The 22678-nt window shown below is 44.1% G+C and overlaps 1 long non-coding RNA gene across 2 annotated transcripts in view; it reads left to right on the top strand.

Moving 5' to 3' along the window:
* Positions 1 to 22678, top strand: part of LOC135969689 (uncharacterized) — a 50538-nt gene that overhangs the window by 26235 nt on the left and 1625 nt on the right. Inside the window, exons 1-2 of one of the 2 annotated variants that reach the window (XR_010585067.2) lie at positions 7608 to 7954; positions 18854 to 19016. This is a non-coding gene — a long non-coding RNA (uncharacterized lncRNA). Of the gene's footprint in view, positions 1 to 7607; positions 7955 to 18853; positions 19017 to 22678 lie in introns of those variants that run through there. The other variant, XR_010585068.2, reaches the window with a different exon arrangement.

The following is a 22678-nucleotide window of genomic DNA, read 5'->3' as shown; positions in this document are numbered from 1 at the left end:
CTGAAACAAAGAAACCCTCTCATGGAGACCAACATGATCTTCAAATATTTAGAGGCCATCATTGTGTGTGGGTGAATTTGTTCTAATGTTTGATACCGCTTCAGAGAGAGAAAAAAAAAAAAAAAAAACTGGTTAAAAAAAAAGAAAGAAGAGGGGCTCCTCCAAAGGGAAGCTTAATATTGACTTTCTGGGGTGAGGATCGGGATGAGGGAGGTGAAGTGAGTGGTGACGGGGCAGAGAAGGTAGTTGGCAGGACTGTTTTCACATTTACTCCCAGCCGCTTACACACCACACAGAATCTTAATGACAGAAGCTCAGAAGGTGTGGCTGGGACTCCAGGTTCTTTCTGAGATGGGGAACATGACTCTTCCAGATGCAAAACAGACTCTGGTCATTTAGCAAGATGATCCTCAAAGCCAGGGGCAATCTTCCATCAGCCTTATACTCCATTTCACTCAGGGCTCTGACTCCTGAACTGTGTATAGAAGCTATGCTTTTCTTTACATAATCTTTAAAAATATTGAAGGGCTGGGCGCGGTGGCTCACACTTGTAATCCCAGCACTTTGGGAGGCCAAGGTGGGCAGATCACGAGGTCAGGAGATTGAGCCCATCCTGGCCAACATGGTGAAACACTGTCTCTACTAAAAATACAAAAATTAGCTGGGCATGGTGGCGCACGCCTGTAGTCCCACCTACTTGGGAGGCTGAGACAGGAGAATCACTTGAACCCAGGGGGTGGAGGTTGCAGTGAACCGAGATGGCACCACTGCACTCCAGCCTGGCAACAGAGGGAGACTCCATTTCAAAAAAAAAAAAAAAAAAAAAAAAAGGCCGGCCGCAGTGGCTCACGCCTGTAATCCCAGCACTTTGGGAGGCTGAGGCAGGTGGATCACGAGGTCAGGAGATCAAGACCATCCTGGCTAACATCCTGGCTAACACAGTGAAACCACGTCTCTACTAAAAACACAAAAAATTAGCCGGGCGTGGTGGCGGGCGCCTGTAGTCCCAGCTACTCGGGAAGCTGAGGCGGGAGAATGGCGGGAACCCGGGAGGCGGAGCTTGCAGTGAGCCGAGATTGCGCCACTGCACTCCAGCCTGGGCGACAGAGCGAGACTCCGTTCAAAAAAAAAAAAAAAAAAAAAAAAATTGAATAAAGTGTGGTGTGGTGACACACACCTGCAATCCCAACTATGAAGGCAGGATAATCGCATAAGCCCTGGAGTAAGCTATGGCTGCAATGAGCTATGATCGTGCCACTGCGCTCCAGCCCAGCCAACAGAATGAGACTCTGTCTCAAAAAAGAAATCATTCACAATCTCATCATGCAGAGATAAACAATGTTAATGTTTTGGTGCATTTATATCTTTTCTTTTTTCTATATAAAATAATATTTTAATATAATTTTGATTATACTGCATATACAGCTTTTAAAATTTTTATCACCTATCATTTTAACTTTAATATTTTCCTATGTCATTAAGTAGACTTAAAAACACGTTTACAGGCCAGGCGCTGTGGCTTACACCTGTAATCCCAGCACTTTGGGAGGCTGAGGCAGGTGGATCACGAGGTCAAGAGATAGAGACCATCCTGGCCAACATAGTGAAACCCCATCTGTACTAAAATACAAAAAATTAGCTGGGCATGGTGCTTGATGTGGTAATCTCAGCTACTTGGGAGGCTGAGGCAGGAGAATCACTTAAACCTGGGAGGCAGAGGCTGCAATGAGGGGAGATTGTACCACTGCACTCCAGCCTAGGCAACAGAGGGAAACTCTGTCTCAAAAGAAAAGAAAAAACAAACACAACACATTTTTTTATTTAGGAATCTCTGGCTTTTGATTCCTTTTTTCAGGATAGATTTTTAGAAGTAAAATGATTGATTCTAATGATTTGCACATTTTTAAAGCTCTTAATTTCTATAGTGAAATCACCTAGTTGGCTATGCCAATTTATCCCCTTCCATTTAGCTGTTGTGTGATATCAGCTCAGCTGTCTTCTCTTTTCCTCTGCTACTGCTTTCGTGCTGACTTTTGTGGGAGCTTAGATATGTGAACACTACCAGAACGCTTTTTTTTAAAATGTAATTTATGAATATCTTTGCTTTTATCTCAACTTCTCCGTATGCCTAATACTTATAAACTGAAATAACTTTGGTATCAAGCCGAATAAAATGGTTCCTTAGATTTTTTCAGTTTCCTTAGAAAGAAATGTTGCCATTTACTTACTGGAAATGAGGAAGAAAATAGATGATATTTTGGTATGTTTTCCAAGATGGCTGTAGCATTAGTGCCAATGGGTAGTTCCCTGTGCCTGCTGATACCAGTTTTAAACTTTAAAGGAGTCTCACTTACCAATTGTATATGGGACTGCTGAGTGATCTTCACATGTTGAATACATATACTCATGAGCAATCTTGGGTCAGTTTGATCTAACTGGCTCCAGCTTCTTTGCATGTCAGTAGGAGATAGGCATTTCCTCCATTTTCTGGTCCTTTGCTGCATTATTTTAGTTACTTTTCTGTGCATTTTTCTATGAGGTTTGCATCACAGCAATAAAATAATCCTCATTCCATTCACACTATGATGGCTGATAGTGTGTTGAGAATATCAAGGGCCTGTTAGAACTGGTTAAGGAGAGCAGGCCCAACAGTCTAAGGAGCAGGAGAGGATCAACAATCTCCAGGAGATGGCAGCAGGGCACCGAGCAGTGCTTGCTGGGTGCAACCCTTGTGCAGTTGATGGCAGAAGTCTCAAGATGGCAGGTTGTCTTAGTCCATTTGTGTTTCTATAAAGGAATACCTGAGGCTAGGCAATTTATAAAGAAAAGAGGTTTATTTGGCTCATGGTTCTACAGGCTGTACAAGAAGCATGACACCAGCATCTGCTTCTGGTGAGGGCTATAGGCTGCTTCCACTCATGGCGGAAAGCAAAGAGGAGCTGGTATGCGCAAGCAAATGGTGAAAGAGAAGGGAGACGACCACCTTTTTTTGTTGTTTTTTCTTTTTTTTTTTTTTTTTAACAACCAGCTCTCAAGGAAAATAATATAGCAGGAATTCACTCATCTCCACCAGGATGGCACCAAGCCCTTCATGAGGGATCTGTCTCCATGACCCGAACACCTCCCATTAGGCCCCACCTCCAGCACTGGGGATTAAATTTCAACATGAGATGTCAGGGGACAAACATCCGAAGTAGAGCAGCAGCTGAGGATGGCACCAGTGTGTCTGAATTTGTCAAAAGGACTCTTTGCCAGGGAGCCACTAGGGCAGGTGAGGTATTTAAACTATTCCAAGGCAGAATGCAGTGTTTATAGTTGCAGGTCAGGAGCCACAACAAGAAAGATCACCATAAGCTCAGGGTCAGAGTTTCTCAGAGGTTGGTTCCATCAGTGGACGTGGGTGTGGGAGAAAGAGGATAGATCTAGAAAGATGTGAAATATCCAGTCAGGCAGCAAGAGCTAAGGTGATAGCTAGAAACCAGTCTCTCACAAAACAGAAGATGAAAAAGTGCCTGTCAGCAAAAGCCAGAAGGAGGACTTGTTTCTGTAGGGAGGAAACAGCAGTGGTTGAATTTTAAATCATTAGGTCAGGTTCATGGCTCTGCCCTTTCTGCTACTTAAAGGGCCTAGGCCCTGATAGACTGAGTATTAATTTCATTCTGAGACTGGATGTTTCTTCATTCATATGTTCAATGAACAAACATTCATTGAGCACCTACTATCTGTGTTATCAGATGCCTGGACACAGAGTAATGAGAACCACATGCTCTGGAGGAGCTTATCTTGACTCATTTAGTCCAGCAAGGTCTGATTAGCAAAGAACTTTATGTTAATATACGAAATTATCATTCTGTTATTAGACAAATTATCATAATTTCCTGTGAAGGCAGATTGGGATTTATTTCTCTAATGTAAAGCACCAGTGAATGAAAGCAAGTTACCCTTGTCCAAGGACCCATCTGGTTTCTTGTGAAGGTAACTTAACACCAAGTGCCCTGGAAGTCATCAACCCATAATTAGGAAGAGCCCCTTGCACTCGGTGCCAAAGTTGGGAGATGTGGGCCCAACCACAGCATGGCAAGAATGACCATAAGTAATGGCTCCATGTTTTGCGGTGGAAAAAGGGCTCTGCAAACCTTCCTCCAATCCTGCCCGCATGAGCAGGACCTAGCTCTGCAAATCCAAACCCCAGAAAGGACATTGCATTTGAGAACGTATAAATGGAAGAGTAAAGCCTGGACTAGAGTAGGGCAAGGGAGTGGGTAAAGGTGCAAATTTCAAGGAGGCCTCTCCCTCGGGGTTGCGGCTTCTTAAATTTTGTGCTCTAGCCCTCTCGTGCTGCACCTTTGTCCTGCCCTGGGGAAGAGGCATATCTAAACCCAGGATAGAAAAAATGTGTCTGGCAGGGTGCAGTGACTCACACCTGTAATCCCGGCACTTTGGGAGGCAGAGGCGGATGGATCACCTGAGGTCAGGAGTTCAAGACCAGCCTGGCCAACAGGGAGAAACCCCGTCTCTACTAAAAATACAAAAATTACCCAGGCATAGTGATGCGCGCCTGTAATCCCAGCTACTCGGGAGGCTGAGGCAGGAGAATCACTTGAACCTGGGAGGTGGAGGTTGCAGTGAGCCGAGATCGCGCCATTGCACTCCAGCCTGGGCGACAGAGTAAGACCCCGTCTCCAAAAAAGAAAAAAAAAGTTTCCATTTCATCAAATATTTTTTCTCTTTCAAGTGAAGTTCTTTTAACATTTGGGCTGGTGATCCTATGTGTGCAATGGGCCCCAACACAGCAATCCTTGTAGTAAACTTTTCGTCATCACATAAGAAACAATGGGAACCTTCCATTCTCTTTTGCACAATAGAAAGGAGATTTCCAACTACACACTGTTTAGTGTGGCCTTGACACTCACTTAACATTCTGTCTTATAAGAGAATCACTTCACGGTTAAAGAAATCGGGAGATTTGAGCTTTCCAGGCCTGGAACAGCACCTCCTCAGGAAAACAGCATCATCATAGCTCCTGTTACTGACTTATTCATAAAAGGCATGAGAGCTGTACTATTCTTATCCTTCCTCCTTTACAGAGGGAAAAAGGGCTGAGAGGTTCTGGAACTTGACCACATCACACACCAACAAAATGGAAGGGCCTGGATTTAGCCCAATCACTTTATTTCTGTATTAACCCCAAACCAAAAGTATATGGGGCCCAAGAAAAGCTGGGGAGGTTGGCTACTAGACACCAATCTCCTGCTAGACACTAAATTGAGCAAATCATTATTCTTAACAATAGAAAACATGACTGCATTAAAAAAGGATGAGTTCATGTCCTTTGTAGGGACGTGGATGAAGCTGGAAACCATCATTCTGAGCAAACTATCAGAAAACCAAACACTGCATGTTCTCACTCATAGGTGGGAATTGAACAATGAGATCACTTGGACACAGGGTGGGGAACATCACACACCAGGGCCTGTCATGGGGTGGGGGCAGGGGGAGGGATAGCATTAGGAGAAATACCTAATGTAGATGATGAGTTGATGGGTGCAGCACACCAACATGGCACATGTATACATATGTAACAAACCTGCACGTTGTGCACATGTAATCTAGAACTTAAGTATAATTTTTTAAAATGGCTGCATGTTGCTATATTAGAAAGGAAAACTGATTCAAACTCATTCTTGTTGATATGAAAATAAAAATATAAAACACAAAAAAGAGAAAGGAATAGAAAAATGTATTGAGTTTGGTCAACAATTAAATAATTTAAAAGTCAGTTTGTGCCCATAATTTCAGTTGTAGAAAATATCTGGATCTCAGTTTTTCCAAAAAACACTTTGACTTGTTGACTTTAGTGATGACTCAGCCGGTATTAAAGTTATCTCTATTTCAGGTTTAGAAGGTAAATAAAGGGTAAATGATTACACTGTTTCTAGTCAAATGTTTTTCAGAGAAAACACTAGTCAATGCAGATAGTCACATCCATCTTTCCTGCTGGTTTCTGTCACCAAACTTTGATGTCTTCAAAGCAAGGCAAGTGAGTGGCACTCTTCAGACAAGAAGGAAGATGGCAAGTGAAATCCTCTTCTTCCAGTGAGCCCCGTGCTGTGCTTGTTGATGTCCTTGGTCACGGAGATTTTCAGAAGAGCCACGGCCTTACCAGTGAAGGTTACACAGAGGCCACTGGAGTCAAGTAACTCATTGCACCTTATTACATGTAGGCACTTATTTATCCATCATGCAGATTATTGGGATTGCAATGAGTCCTTTCAACAATTAGTCAATATTGAAGATTCTATGGATCCATTTATTGACACATATCAGGTATTCCCTGGACACATTCATTATCTTCAAAACTGTTTCTTGGACATTGTGCTAGGTGCTAAGGAAACACAAATGGAAGGAATAATTCTTGTCTTCCAGGTGCTCACCATTGGGTCTGATGCTATGCAACTATTGTGAACACATGAAGGAAGTGTAAGCTGTGGTTCTTGCCCTCAGCCTGAGGAGCACAGTCCCTGAGGTGGAAGGGTCTCCAGACGACAGCACTGTCCATGTCTTATTTACTCTTGATTTCCAGCACCTGCCTCCTGCCCAGCACAATTGGGTCCCAAACCTGATCACTGACGGGGTTGCTCTGGACCAGCCCATCACTCAATGCAGAGCTTCCCTCCAGTGTTTGGTGTCTGCTTGAGGATGTGGAGATAGGAGGGCCTCTCTCCCACTCCTGCAGCCCATTGCATTATTGCTTCGCACTGATTACTAAGAGATCTCCCTGCCTGCCTTGTAACCTCACCAACAAACCCAGATTCTGCCCTCAGGAGCTACATGAACTAAAACACTATACTGACTAAGTCCCTGGTCTCTATATTATGCTTCAGGTGTTTAGAGACATCTGTGCTGTATCTTGTTTTCCTTCCCTGGCCTCCAATATCCCTATTCCTTTAGATACTTCTCAGGTGAATTAGTTTTGATACTACTTCATCATCCTATTGACCAGGCAAGACTAGTACCAATGATTAATAGGGTGAATCATCCTGTGATTAGGAGTGAAATTAATTCTTAGCTATCTGAGTGGGTGTGATCTGATGCCTGCACATGTGTGTACATGTGGACAATTCAACAATTACAGGATGAAGATTAGCCAGCTGCTACTGGCAGGACAGAGGGGTTCTCTTGGTTTTCAAAGGCTTATCTGGACCCTCAGAAGGATTAACAATGAAACCAACAAACAGGTCCTTCTTCTCCATAGATTACCTTGATGAGACTTCTTGAATGTTGAGAGGGAAAAATGTATGAGGCTAATGGAAGACCCATAAGAGGGGACTAAGTCTCCTACTCTGCTTGGAACTGGCATGGCTCTTGGCTCTAGCATTTCTTCACTCTTTGTTGTCTGATCTCTTGAATACACTTGAGGATATGGGCAATCTTAGCCTCTCATGTTCTTGTTAGAATAGAAGAAGGAGACACCTTGAAATTGAGAGGGTGCAGATCACAGGGCCAGGGCAGCTAATGTGGGCAATTTTCTTCCTGTGCTGGGATTATGCAACAGGCAGTGAGATCATTTGGTGGGTTAAGCAAGAGATTGAGCCTCCAGAATTTAGATTCTTTTTTTTTTTTTTTTTTTAGACAAAGTTTCGCTTTTGTTGCCCAGGCTGGAGTGCAGTGGCATGATCTCACCACCGGGTTCAAGCGATTCTCCTGTCTCAGCCTCCAGAGTAGCTGGGATTACAGTACAGGCGCCCGCCACTACATTCGGCTAATTTTTGGTATTTTTAGTAGAGATGGGTTTCACCGTGTTGGCCAGGCTGGTCTCGAACTCCTAACCTCAGGTGATCTTCCTGCCTTGACCTCCCAAAGTGCTGGGATTACAGGCATGAGCCACCGCGCCTGGCCAGAATTCAGGTTCTAATGGAGACTGAGGCGTGGGAGGATGGATACTTGCAGGAAGGTAAGGGTAAGATGAAGAGAGGCTGGATGGGTGGGAGGCTGGGGTGTAGGAGCAACCTGATCAGGGAGCTTACATCGAGAATCAGGATAGATCCAAGTCCAAACCCTGGTACCACTATTTACTTGCTATGTGACCTAACTAGAGATTAAATCTGGCTATGCCTTTGTTTCTTCATCTGTTAAATATGGACAGTAAAACCTGGCTAATAGAGATGAGCTGAAAATTTAGTGAGATAACTTGCAAAATGCTCAGCGCAGGGCCTGGCACATGGTAAGCTATTAATAAATGGGAGTCCTTTTTTTGTTTGAGATGGAGTTTCACTCTGTCGCTCAGGCTGGAGTGCAGTGGCGCGGTCTCGGCTCGCTGTAACTGCCACCTTCTGGGTTCAAGTGATTCTCCTGCCTCAGGCTCCCAAGAACCTGGGATTACAGGTGCCCACCACACCCAGCTAATTTCTGTATTTGTAGTAGAGATGGGGTTTCACCATGTTAGTCAGGCTGCTCTAGAACTCCTGACCTCAGGTGATCCACTGGCTTCAGCCTCCCAAAGTGCTGGGATTACAGGCATGAGCCACTGCACCTGGCCGCTAAATGAGAGTTCTTAATAGCTCTAATAATACACTAGGACTGAGGGCACAAAGAGGCAACATAGGGAACACTAAAGACCAAGATACGGTCTTTGCCTTCAAGTGGCCTATCTCTAGAGGCAATACATCCTAATGGCTAAGAGTAAGGGCTCCTTAGCTTTATCACCTCGTGCAAGTTACTTAACTCACTGCATCTCATTTTATCCTTCTGTAAAAGGAATAGCAGCAATGCATACTTCACAGGACTAATGAGAGCATTAAATAATATGGTATGCTTAGCATTCCTGGCATCAGGTAAGCGGCTATATTACCACTTACCCAGACGGTAGAAATATAACAGGTAAACAGAGCTAGGGCCACATCTTTTTGCATCAACATGCTGACAAAGAGAGGGTTATATGTCGGCAACTTCCTGTAACAAGAGGAACCAGGAAAAAAGGCGGATAGTGGTATTGCAGGAAAATAACCGATCAATCTTTCCCCATTCTTTGTGCTACAAAGACCACTGTTCCTGTGCTACAAGGAACAGTGGCCAACTCGGGGAACCCAATGAGGCAGGACTCAAAGAAAAGAAGGCAGTAGGCATAGGTCAGAGTGGCTGGTGGGGGCTCGGGATGCTGAGTACACAGCTAAGTTTCCTGCAAGGTGAAGAAGCAGGCACAGAGGCTGGGACACTGAAACAGGGCTAAGGAAGGAGAGGGAGCAGCTCGGAAGCTTCCCTGGGAGGCGATTCCAATAGGCATTTAAAAGATTGTGTTTGCCCAGTGGACTTTCAGCTTCCCATTGGAGTCTGCAGGTATAATCCCCAGGGCTGGCTTCCCAGGTGGGTGTCCTGTGCAGGGTCCTGCACTTAAAAGGACCCTGTGCTTGTGGAATGCTCTGCTGTGGCTGCCTTGAAATTCTTTTTTTTTTTTTTCAAGACAGAGTCTTGGTCTGTTACACAGGCTGGAGTGCAGTGGCGTGATCTCGGCTCGCTGCAACCTCTGCCTCCCAGGTTCAAATGATTCTCCTGCCTCGGCCTCCTGAGTAGCTGGGTCTATAGGCAGGTGCCACCCTGCTCGGCTAATTTTTGTATTTTTAATAGAGACTGGCGTTCATCATTGTTGACCAGCCTGACTTTTTAGCAAGGGCCTTGGGTTTTCATCTTGCATAGGGCTTGCATATAGCCAGTCATTAATCATAACTAGTACATTAGAGGAACCAAGTGGCATTTGCAGGACAGTGGGGGTGGGGGGAGTGGATCAGCTGAGGGTGGAGAGGGGGACAGGAAAGAAGGTGTCGTGGACAGGGGACACTTTTAATTTGACCCTGAAGGATGGGCAGGATTTGGATAGATAGAAATGGGAGCACGGCTATTGGTTGGAAGGAATATGTTGGCAAAGTCGAGGTGTAGGAGTATGGACTTTGCTTAGGGAATGGTAGGAATCCTTGTGAACCTGGAGTCTGCTCTTGAGCTGCTCACATCTGAGCCCTTCCACAGGAATGCCATGCTCAGCTGGCCTTTCTACAGGGAGCCTTTTTCAAGGCCTTTTAAGTCCTTTCCTGCAAGTACCACTCTGCTAGGTGCCTGCCCAACTAATAAATTAAATCCAGCCATGTTATTCACCGAAACCTCAAAGCACGGGTGGAGAAAAGCAGATTTTTTAAAGAATCAGCAATTTTTAATTGAAAATACGGTTACTGCCAGGCGCGGTGGCTCACGCCTATAATCCAGCACTTTGGGAGGCCAAGGCGGGTGGATCACCTGAGGTCGGGAGTTTGAGACCAGCCTGGACAACTTGGTGGAACCCAGTCTCTACTGAAAACAAAAATTAGCTGGGAGTGGTGGTGGGCGCCTGTAATCCCAGCTACTCGGGAGGCTGAGGCAGGAGAATCACTTGAACCTGGTAGGCGTAGGTTGCGGTGAGCCGAGATCACGCCACTGCACTCCAGCCTGGGCAAAAAGTGAGACTCCATCAAAAAAAAAAAAAAAAGAAAGAGAAGAAAGGGAGAAAGGGAGAAAGAAAGGAAGAAAGGAAGAAAGGAAGGAAGGAAGGAAGGAAGAAAGGAAGAAAGGAAGAAAGGAAGAAAGGAAGAAAGGAAGGAAGGAAGAATACGGTTATTGAGGCTGGGCGTGGTGGCTCACGCCTATAATCCCAGCACTTTGGGAAGCCGAGTTGGGAGGATCACTTAAGCCTAGGAGTTTGAGAACAGCCTGCCAATATGGTGAGATGCCGTCTCTAGAAACAAACAAACAAACAAACAAAAAACAACTGTTGTGGTGGCGTGCACCTGCAGTCCCAGCAACACTGGAGGCTAAGGTGGAAGGATTGCTTCAGCACAGGAGGTTGAGGCTGCAGTGAGCTATAATAGTACCACTGCACTCCAGCCTGGGTGACAGAGTGAGACCCTGACTCAAAAAAAGGAGAAAAAATTGTTATTTAAATAAAGAAAAATACTTAAAATAGGTTAAATAATAGATTAAATACAGACCAAGGGAAAAATCAATTAAGAATCCCCATCAAACTGGGTGTCATGGCATGTGCCTGAAGTATCACCAGCTTCTAGGAGTATCTAGTAGCTGATAAGACTACTAGGAGCCCAGGAGTTTGAGTCCAGCCTGTGCAATGTAGCAAAACATCATGGAAAGAAAAGAAAAGGGAAGGGAAGAGAAGAAAAGAGGAGAGAGAAAGAGCGAGAGAAAGAAAGAGAGGAAGGAAGGAAGGAAGGAAGGAAGGAAGGAAGGAAGGAAGGGAGGGAGGGAGGGAGGGAGGGAGGGAGGGAGGGAAGGAGGGAGAGAGGGAGGAAAGAAAAGAAAAGGGAAGGGAAGAGAAGAAAAGAGGAGAGAGAGAAAGAGAGGAAGGGAGGAAGGGAGGGAGGGAGAGAGGGAGGGAAAGAAAGAGAAAAAGAAAGAAAGAAAGAAAGAAAGAAAGAAAGAAAGAAAGAAAGAAAGAAAGAGAAAGAAAGAAAGAAAACAGAGAGAGAGGGAGGGAGGGAAGGAAAGAAAAAAAGGAAGGAAGGAAGGAGAAAGGAGTAAGGGAAGGAGAGAAAGAAGGCAGGAAAGAGAAAGGAAGGAAGAGAAAAGAAAAAAATATACAATTCTCATCATCCAACTTGCTCTCTTGGTCTTTTATATCACAACTTCTCTGTAGGGATTTGCATAGCTGGCAAGTGGTAGAGGCAGAATTCTGACCAGGATCCAAATCCTGTCCTGTGTCCTGTGCCCCACAGTGTGACAACTCCTGCTTCACTCCCTCAGGGTGGGTTTCCCCAGACAGAAGCCTGGAGTGGTTCAGAAAACAGTGCAAGTGTTGGCACTTATAAAATCACCTAGAGTCATACCATAGTGACACAGATGAGAGACAACATAAAAAGAAAAAGGCATTTTTCTTTTAAAAATCTCACAATTTCTACCCTCAACTGACAATCCTAAAATTTGCATTTCAAATTGTATGTCTATGAACATGATATGACTGTCATTATTTGTGTGAACTCAGCATATTGTGAATGACATGCCAATGTACATTTTGTTGTATTCCTTAGATCTGCATAAATATTGAGCTTCGCCACTTGCTCAACAAGCTTTAATTTTTCTTTCTTTCTTTCTTTTTTTTTTTTTTTGAGGCAGAGCTTTGCTCTTGTTGGAGTGGAAGGTTGTAGTGCAGTGGCATAATCTCAGCTCACTGCAGCCTCTGCCTCCTGGGTTCAAGCAATTCTCCTGCCTCAGCCTCCTGGGTAGCTGGAATTACAGGTGCCCACCAGCACCCCTGGCTAATTTTTTGTATTTTTAGTAGAGATGGGGTTTCACCGTGTTGGCCATGCTGGCATTGAACTCCTGACCTCAGGCGATCTGTTTGCCTTAGCCTCCCAATATGTTGGGATTACAGGCAGGAGCCACCAGGCCCGGCCGAGCTTTGGTTTTTCTTTTCCAGTATGTGTCCCATGGCTTCTAAAAGTTTGAGCTCCTGCTCCTGAATTAAACAGGACAGAGTTGCATAGATAGGTAGTATGTTTTGTGTAGTCCCAGAGCCTCAGCCTCCTCCAAGCTGTGCTGCTGCTCTCTGGGGACTAGTGGGACAGAACACCTGTGGTAGGGCTGACGAGTCCAGACCAACAGACCTGGCCTGGTAACAGAGCCTCCATGGTCAATGGGAACAGAAAGAGTGTCGCTTAGATTTGGCTTGTGGCTCAGCCCTACTTTGAACTCCTATCCAAGTTCTGTTACAAGTAAGAACTGAAGAGACTGTCCCTAGAGGACCCCAGGAAGTTCAGACATCTCTGTTTTGATGCCTGTTGACAGCTTGTAACACAGCAGAAAAAAGAGGCCTTCTTCTACAGTCTGCACAGAGCTCTGGATGCCCCTGGGTGCTCTGTGGCCTCAGCAGGAGAGGGCAGGGTCCAGTAGCTGGGCGGGGTCCAGTAGCCAGGCAGTGCCCAGGTTGAGGAAGCAGTGCCCAGCAACAGGCAGCAGTGTCTAGGAGAAGGCAGCAGTGCCCAGGGCAGGCAGTCGTGCCCTGAAGAAGGGAGTGGTCCTCTCACAGTCCCTATGTCATTTGATCACTGCTAAAAAACAATGTCCACTCACTGTATACTAATACACAGCATATTCTGAGAAGTGAACAGAGAATACAACATTTAACCAAAAGAAATTTGGGAACATCACATTTAAGAAGGGATAGGAAATGGTTACCAAGGACAGTTTAAACCAACAGTGACTACATGTAAAGAGGAGATTGTAAAGTGGGGCGGCAGCATTATCTCTTTGTAGAAAATCCAAAACTAACAGGTCAAGGTTCAGTGACTTTCTGATGTAATGAAGTGTAAGTTCAAAGTCCTTGTGTTATTCATGTGTCCAGGGAAAAATTATTGACCAGAGAACCCGAGCAGGGAATCAGAGCATACAGGGTGACCTGGAGTGGATAGGGGTGGGGTCTGGGGCACCCTAATTTCCATCAGCACTTCCCTTTCTTTGCTATGAATGACTGGTGTTTTCTCAGTTGAACATAAAATGCTATGTGAGTGCCACTTTGTGAGGTGTCAGCTGCCTCCCCACTTCCACCTCACCCCCGGCCAGGTTACCTGAGCTCCAACCCTGAGTAGAAATTCTAACACACCAGCAGCTACGAGCCTAAGTTCTGTCTCTGCCCAGCCACTCTCTGATGGTGTCTCTAACACACACATATACATACTCATGCCGCATGTACTTTTCCACTTACAGGCCGGGCTGTTTTGGGGTGCACAAGGGCAGAGCCAGGGAGCCTACTACTCTGGAAACAGGGCTATAACCATGAGGTTGTCAGACTTTGATTTTTTGCAGTTGCCCCAATTGCTTAGTTTTTTCCTTAGCCAAGGCATTTTATTAAATATTAAAATAAGTGTGATTTAAAGTTCCTATCATTCGAACACTTTCCATTCAGATGCATTCATCAACCAGAAAAGAAGTCACCTTTCAGAGCACACGTGTCAGGTCTGGAGCAGCTACAACTTACTGCTGTCCTGACAGCACAGGGCCTGCTTGGCACAGCTCCTCTACTATGGCCTGCTTCTCTTGCTGTGAACAGCAGTGGCCAGGATTTGGTTCCGTGCCATACATAGAGGAGGTGGTGATGACATTTTCAAAGAAGAATGTGTGTGAAGGAGGAGGAAGGGGAGGTGGGAGAAGGTGATGAAAGCCATATGCTGCAGGAGTGGAGAAAACCAGAACTAGGGCAGGCACTGTGGCTCACGCCTGTAATCCCAGCACTTTGGGAGGCCAAGGTGGGCAGATGACTTGAGGTCAGGAGTTTGAGACGAGCCTGGCCAACATGGTGAAATCCCCATGTCAACTGAAAATACAAAAATTAGCCGGGCGTGGGGCCGTGTGCCTGGAATCCCAGTGGTCGAGTGATTCTCATGCCTCAGCCTCCTAAGTAGCTGGGATTACAGGAGGTGGAGGTTGCAGTGAGCCGAGATCGAGCCATTGCACTCCAGCTTGGGTGACTAGGGGAAACTCTTTCTCAAAAAAAAAAAAGAAAAAAGAAAAAAAAGAAAAGTAAACCAGGCCAGGGCACAGTGGCTCACACTTGTAATCTCAGCAAGTTGGGAGGCTGAGGTGGGCAGATTACTTGAGGTCAGGAGTTTGAGACTGGCCTGGCCAACATGGTGAAACCCTGTCTCTACTAAAAATACAATTAGCCAGGTGTGGTGGTGGGCACCTGTAATCCCAGCTACTTGGGAGGCTGAGGCAGGAGAATCGTTTGAACCTGGGAGGCAGAGGTTGCAGTGGGCTGAGATTGTGCCACTGCACTTTAGCCTGGAGAACAAGAGTGAAACTCTATTTCAAAAAAGAAAGAAGAAAGAGAGAGGGAAAGAATGAAAAAGAGAAAGATAGAAAGAGAGAGAACAGAGAGAAAGAGAGAGAAAGGAGGGAAGGAAGGGAGGGAGGGAGGGAGGAAGGAAGGAAAAAAGAGAAAGAAAGAAAGAGAGAAAGAGAAAGAGAAAGAGAGAGAGAGAAAGGAGGGAAGGAAGGAAGGGAGGAAGGAAGGAAGGGAGGGAGGGAGGAAGAAAGAAAGAAAGAAGAAAGAAAGAAAGAAAGAAAGAAAGAAAGAAAGAGAAAAGAAAGCCAGAAAGAAAGAAAGAAAGAAAGAGAAAAGAAAGCCAGAAAGAAAGAAAGAAAGAGAAAAGCCAGAAAGAAAGAAAGAAAGAAAGAAGGAAAGAAAGAAGAAAGAAAGGAAGGAAAGAAAGGAAAGAAAGAAAGAAAAGAAAAGAAAGCCAGACTAATCTTCAGCAAACCCTAGATCAGGATGCCTACTAGATTGGAAGGCACCTTCTTATGGTGTGTGTTGGGAGGAGTCTGAGCTCAGGGATCAGCTGCGGAGGACAGGCTGGAGCATGGCCTGCACCCCACCCTGCACTGGCTGTACTCCTCCGTGCAGGAGTTGGGCTCTGGCATCCTTGGTTTCCCAGTGCCTCCTAAAGTTCATGCACATAGCGGCTGTTTAATAAATGTTTAATTAAGCAATGAAGTATATTGTTTTAATCTTATTTTTCCCATTGAAGAAAACTACAATTGCTTCTGATTGTTTCTTTATACCAAATTAAAACTTTCATGAGTGAGCTCTCCCTCTCTCCTTTGTAACTGTGCCCACTTCATCTCTACACCAGAGACCGTGGGCTTTCCTCTGGCTGCCAAGTGTACAGAGAGCCCCTCCCTAAGTCACATGGGGAGGGGTGGGCATGAATAGGCCTGGGCACCACCCGGAAAGGGGAGTTAATATGACACTAGAATAACCTGGAAGCTGGACAGCAACCAATCGGTTTCCCTGTATGACTCACCGTAGTTGATAGAATGCATGGGCTCCATCCTTTTACACAGCAAGCAGTGCCCTCTCATGGAAACAGAGGAACATTTTTAAAAATGTTCTTTGCAGACGGGCGCAGTGGCTCACGCCTGTAATCCCAGCCCTTTGGGAGGCCAAGGTGGGAGGATCGCCTCAGCCCAGGAGTTCAATACCAGCCTGGGCAACATAGTGAGATCCCCATCTCTAGATAAAAAAATTAATAAGCAGCATTTTAAAAATAATAAATTTTTAAAGGAATACAGCAAACAAAAGTGGGAGAATTTTGCCAACATACGATTAGAAAAAGACAATTTTAAAGATATTTTCGACCTCATCTCTACAAAAATACGAAAATTAGTCAGGCGTGGTGGCATGCACCTGTGGTCCCAGCTGCTTGAGACGCTGAGATGGGTGGATGGCTTGAGCTCGAGAGGTCAAGGCTGCAGTGAACCATGACTGTGCCACAGCAGTCCAGCCCGGGTGACAGAGTGAGATCCTGTCAAAAAATATATATATAATATATATATTTTATATATAATATAAAAATTTTATATTATGTATTATATTATAAATTTTATATTATATATTTATATTTTATATATAATATATATTTATTTATAAATATGTAATATATGTATTTTTCCCCCAGAGGCCTCTAAGCCTATAACCATGTTAAGTAGCCTATCTTCTTAGTATGTATAAGTGTTTAACATTATTCATTAAAATAAATGGAAAACTGAAATGAAAGCAAATTCTAATTATGCTTATGTTTTTATCACATAGTACATGCAATAATTTATCTTTAATATAAAGCAAGAGGGTGCATATACAACTTGTACCAAAGAAAATTATTTTCTCCCCTTCCCCTGCATCAATGTGCAATGTAGAATGTTGTTTTCAGTGTGTGCCAGTCTGTGACATCGGACAGTCTCAGAACTCAGCCTGGCTCTAGCCCCTCCTGTGCCTTCAGCCATCACTCTGCACTTGCTCATAACAGTTCTGAATAACGTGAGCTGCAGGGGCTTCTGTGCAAGCAGCACCTTTCACGCTGGGGCTTAGAAGGATCAACTGTCCAGGTTTGCCTGGGACTGAGAAGTTTCTGGGATATGGGACTTTCGGTGCTAAAACAGAAAAAGTACCAGGCAAACAGAGATGATCTGGTTACCTCAGTGCTGGTAGGGAAAGGCAGCAGGTCACACCAAGTGCTGTAACTCTGGTCTGCCAGATCTCTAGCAGTGAAGGTCTTCTTCCATGTCTTCAAAATGCCCCTACAAGGGCAATGGCCACGCACGAAAGGGACACACTTTAACCACTTGCTCAGCAGCAGATTGGGCCCCCGAGGCCCAGGGCACAATTCCTGGGATTGATAATGCAGGCAATGAAAAGTGTGGTCTCCTTCTCTGCTTATTGGATAGACTATTGAAACGTGTTTTACTGTCATCATTTTTTTTTTTTTTTTTTTTTTTTTTTGAGACTGAGTCTGGCTCTGTCGCCCAGGCTGGAGTGCAGTGGCCGGATCTCAGCTCACTGCAAGCTCCGCCTCCCGGATTTACGCCATTCTCCTGCCTCAGCCTCCCGAGTAGCTGGGACCACAGGCGCCCGCCACTTCGCCCGGCTAGTTTTTTTGTATTTTTTAGTAGAGATGGGGTTTCACCGTGTTAGCCAGGATGGTCTCGATCTCCTGACCTCGTGATCCGCCCGTCTCGGCCTCCCAAAGTGCTGGGATTACAGGCTTGAGCCACCGCGCCCGGCCTTTTTTTTTTTTTTTTGAGACGGAGTCTCGCTTTCTCACCCAGGCTGGAGTGTGGTGGTGCGATCTTGTGGTCTTGGTTCACTGCAACCTCCGCCTCCTGGGCTCAAGTGATTCCCCTTCATCAGCCTCCTGAGTAGCTGGGATTACAGGCGTGCACCACCATGCCCAGCTAATTTTTATATTTTTAATAGAGACGGGGTTTCACCATGTCGGTCGGGCTGGTCTCGAACTCCTGACCTCACGATCTGCCTGCCTGGGCCTCCCAAAGCGCTGGGATTACAGGCATGAGTCATCGCGCCCGGCCACTGTCATAATTTAATTGTGAATGCTCCTTCTGTGGTAAATGAACTCAGCTTTCCATATTTAACTAACATATTTAAGATTTCTTACTGGCCAATGATTCATCCTTTGTTAGTCTTGCTTGCTGGCTAATTAGGTGTATGCATTTGTGTTAAAAAGCTCTCTTATATATCCCAGCACCTAGCACAGTGCCTGGCAATCAGAAGAAATGGATTCAGTGATGATTATGTTGAGTCCTGTAGAGTAGTAGAAGATACAATTGACTTGAAGGACTCTTCTCGTACTGTTAGGTTTAAAAACAGATAGTTGTCCTCTTTTTCTGGAACTGGGATCTGAGAGGTGTTGGCAGCTATAGTGAGAAACCAGATCTGTCATTTGACATTCCTCTCAGTTTTGAGTGTCCATAGCTTTGATCAGCATCTCTCATGTTCTCATTAATACCACAGATGTGTAATCCACATTTCCCAGGCCCCCCAGCAGAGAAAAGGATAATCCTAGGGGCCAGAATGGTGTGACATTTACTCAGATCTCATCCCTGAAACTCCAGCTGCCAGAATGCTTTCCTTCCTTGATGGCAGGGATGGGGTTGGTACTTACGGACTTGCAGATGGTCACCTCATTCTTTTTGAATTCACTTGCCTATTGTGAGCACTATGTGGTCCCTCCATGGCTGTTCTGATGTTCCACAGTCTCAGCTGCTAATTGTATGGCTGTCTCATTTGATCACCTGGGGCAAACTATATTTTCCAAAAATGGCCACAGCAATATTTGCAGATCTACATACCCTTCAGAACCTTAGAGTCTTTTATTGAAAGGTCAAGTCTAATTCCCCTCCCCAGGAAGAGGGGTGAGCCTTTGTGGCTGCCTCCATGAATGAAAATGTGGTGGAAAGGATGCTGCATGACTTATGAGGCTAAGTCATAAGAAGAAATAAGCTTCTACCTGTTTCCACTTCCTTTTAGGAAATGTGTCTTGGGGGCCCTGAGCCAAGATGTAAGAAGTCCAGCTATGTATAGCCACCATGCTGCAGAAACCACACAGAGACAAAGATTCGTGAGGAGCCTCCCCATTTCCAGTCCCCAGCTGCTTGAGTCCTCCTACCTCCCAGAATTAACTGCCAGACATGTGAGTAGAAATGACTCCAGACCCAGCCTTCAAGCTGTTGTCCCAGCTGACACCAAGTAAAGCAAAGGAGTTGTCTCTATCAGTCTAGCTCATATTGCAGATTTGTGAGAAAAAAAAAATGTTGCTGCATTAAGCCAGTAAATGCTAGGATAATTTGTTACATGGCAAGAGTAACTGGGACATCACCCTTAGGTTATCATTAGGCTCTCACCTTGTTTCTTGTGAGACCCTTGCTTTTCTTCTATACCAGTTGCTGAGAAGAATTAGAGGAAGATCCTTGCTCCCACCAATGTCAGCATTTCTTTACCAGAAAACACAGAGGCATTTAACTCATAATTTGAAGCCTTATAGCTTTTTATAATGGCCCTAGTGGTTATACTTTTTATTCAACTGTCTCTGTTTTGTTAGTTACTCTGCCCACAAAATTTAGTGCAAGACCCCTTGTGATTGTTGTGAGACATCAATTCAAATGACACCGTGATAGCATTATTGTCAAATCATGCTTCCCTCTCAATGCGGTTGAAGAAGCTGGTCCACCCCAACCCTGTTCCTAGAGGTTAAGTTGCTTTTTCCCACTTGAAACATTGTACAACAGCCAAGAGCTTATCTGGTCAGTTTTAATGTGTCCTGCCCCCTCCTAGGGCTTTTTGCAATGACAAACATATAAGAGATGTGAAAACTCTGTGACTTACACACAGTAGGTACCTGGTGTTTTAAGCTCTCTTCCTGAAATGCTCACTGAAAATAAAACTATTAAACAGATCAGGATTGAAAACATAGCTTGGTTTTGTGCCAGCAAAGACTCTCTTCTCTCCTTTCCAGATTGACATTGATCCATTAATCAACAGTATGTTCAACAGTAATTAGTAAGTTATGAATCCAACTATGTGCCTCTATTTTATCCCCAGGGGATACCACAAGATGAATCATCAAACACCTTGCTGAAAACATCATCACATTTCCTGTTCTAGTTTAATGTTACCTAACTGGTAGAAAACATAGAAGACTTAATTACATGATCGTTATTTTTTTTTTTTTTTTTTTTTGAGACGGAGTCTCGGTCTGTTACCCAGGCTGGAGTGCAGTGGTGGCGCAATCTTGGCCCACTGCAACCTCTGCCTCCCGGGTTCAAGTGATTCTTCTGCCTCAGCCTCCCGAATATCTAAGACTACAGGCACGTGCCACCAAGCCTGGCTAATTATTGTATTTTTAGTAGAGACAGGGTTTCACCATGTTGGCCAGGCTGGTCTCGAACTCCTGACTTCAGGTGATCCACCCGCCTCGGCCTTCCAAAGTGTTGGGATTACAGGTGTGAGCCACTGCGCTTGGCCTTGTTCTTAATCACCTAGTTTGGCCCCTTGCAGTGGCTTTCATAACTGTTACTAATTGTCAGGAACTATCCCTTAATTTATTATTATTATTTGGCAGAATCAGGCTCCAAATCAAAATCCAGACTGTGTGGAATCTGCCTTGTTTACATTAGAATTAAGGGAGGCTAAGAGAGGAGGGTCATTAAATGCATTATTGAGTTTGCATTGAAAATTATCATTATTATTGTTTTACTTAATATCCTGATTTTTAGTGGCAATAGCTAGAAAATGGCTTTCCAAAAAAAAAGAAAAAAAAGGTCTGGGGCTCCAGAGCCGATAACTCTCACACTATTTTAGCGCCACCTTCACACAAACATCATGCATTGCAGATGGAAGGAAAATTTTAAAAAATCCTAAGCCTTCCAAACCTCAGTTGTGCAACATATATTATTAACTCATTCTTTATTGCCTGTCTGTCCCAAGAGAGGCATTCCAGTTGTAAATGTCAAATCAACCAACAACTCTATGAAACATGTACTATTATTGTCACCATTTTACAGAGGGAGAAATTAAGGCACAACTAGTAAATGGTAGAACTGGAATTTGAATCTGATCAGTGTGATTCTAGAGCATGTACATGATAACCACTATGGTATATAAAACCTCCCGTTTTGTTTCTATATCCTGTCAAAAAATGATGTTTTCAACATAAAAGGGTAGAGTGAACATCAGTAAGAGGAAATGGAAGCCCAAGAGGGAAGAGGTGACTGATTATAAGAAACACTTTCTTTGAAGGAAATCCTGTCTTCTGGACTGGAGACAATTCCAGAATACTGAGAAAATCACCTAAATGTGAAAGTGAAGATCCCTAGGGTCCAGTATGGGTCCACAAAGAGTAAGTCATATCAGATACACCTAATTTCCTAACAGGTAGTCGTCTAACTGGATTTCAACAAGGTCTCTCAGCATACCTGTGTGGACAAGATAAAGAAATACGGCAGATGCAAAATCAGTTATTTTTATGGAGGTTGATATGACTTTACCCTGATGTTCAGATGATTGTCAATCTGGAGCAGGCTTTCAGTGGCAAAATCTAACTAACAGTTGGCTTCAATTCTTTGGCTAGGGCTTTTATTAACTGTTTAGATGAAAATCTCATGTCTCAGTCAATACAGTGCACAGATAACATCAGGTGGAGAGGCTCATACTGAATGACTGATTTGGAAGATCCCAAAACATGGTAACAGACTGGACCACTGGGCCGACTGAGTTGGGGGGAGGTAACTGAATAGGAGTGAATATGAGGCCCTTTATCCCAAAATACTAGTCAACTTCTGTTGAGTGACCTGGCGCAGGCTGGGCAATACTCTTTAGAGCAGTGCAATCCACAGAAATATAATGTGAACTACATACATAATTAATTAAAATTTCCTATTAGCCAAATTCTAAAAAGTGAAAAAAAAAAACCCTCAGGTGAATTTAAGTAATATATCTTGTTTTTAATATCTATTTTATTTCACCAATTATATTCAAAATACTATCATTTAAACATGTAATCAATATAAAATTGAGACATTTTACATTTTTTTAATACTAAGTCTTCAAAATCTAGTGTGTATTTTATGCTTCATAGCACCTCTGTTTGGATGAGCCACATTCCAAGTACTCAATTGCCACATGTGGCTACCAGATTGGACTATGCAGCTCTAGAGGGTTTTCACTGACATTCAGTGTGATGAGACTGCCCCCAAATTATGTCATTCTCAGGCTGGCTGCATTATTAGAGGAACTGTGCTTAAAGTTATACTACTCAGAAATATTTTATTTCTCTTAATGGAATAAGAGAGGGTCAGGGCTCTTTGACATCTAAAATCATGATGGAAGCTGTACAGGTGCCCACTGCCTGTGACCTGTGTCCAACCCTTCACTGTGAGTCCTGGGGCAATTTCAGTGACAAAAATACTAGAATTTAAAAAAGTGAACACTTACCAAATGGTGTCTTCTTCTCTTATCTTTCAGAGTCCTTGGATATCTTTTGTTCATGGTAAAGGTTGCTACTGGAGCCAATAGCAGCTTTTTTTCAAGGAATAGAATAAAATTATCTTTCCATTCCCATTTCTAGTAACACCTGATGGAACTTTTCAGACAGGTTTTAAGTTTCCATATCCTGTTCCCTTTTCAGTGATTTCTGAGCACTAACATCCGTCTAGGATTTGGCAATCCAGCACCTAACCAATAGTGAATGCAGATAAGGGGCAGAAGTATGAGTAAGTGAATAAATCTCTGAATAGCCCAAAAAGATGTTTAAGATGCATAAAAGACCAAGCACAAAAATATCACCCTTCATCGTCT

The sequence above is a fragment of the Macaca fascicularis genome, chromosome 2 (genome assembly GCF_037993035.2).
Source record: "Macaca fascicularis isolate 582-1 chromosome 2, T2T-MFA8v1.1".
In the NCBI taxonomy this organism is placed as follows: Eukaryota; Metazoa; Chordata; class Mammalia; order Primates; family Cercopithecidae; genus Macaca; species Macaca fascicularis.
Note: the sequence above shows the minus strand (reverse complement) of the source record. Positions and strands in the feature narration are given on the sequence as shown.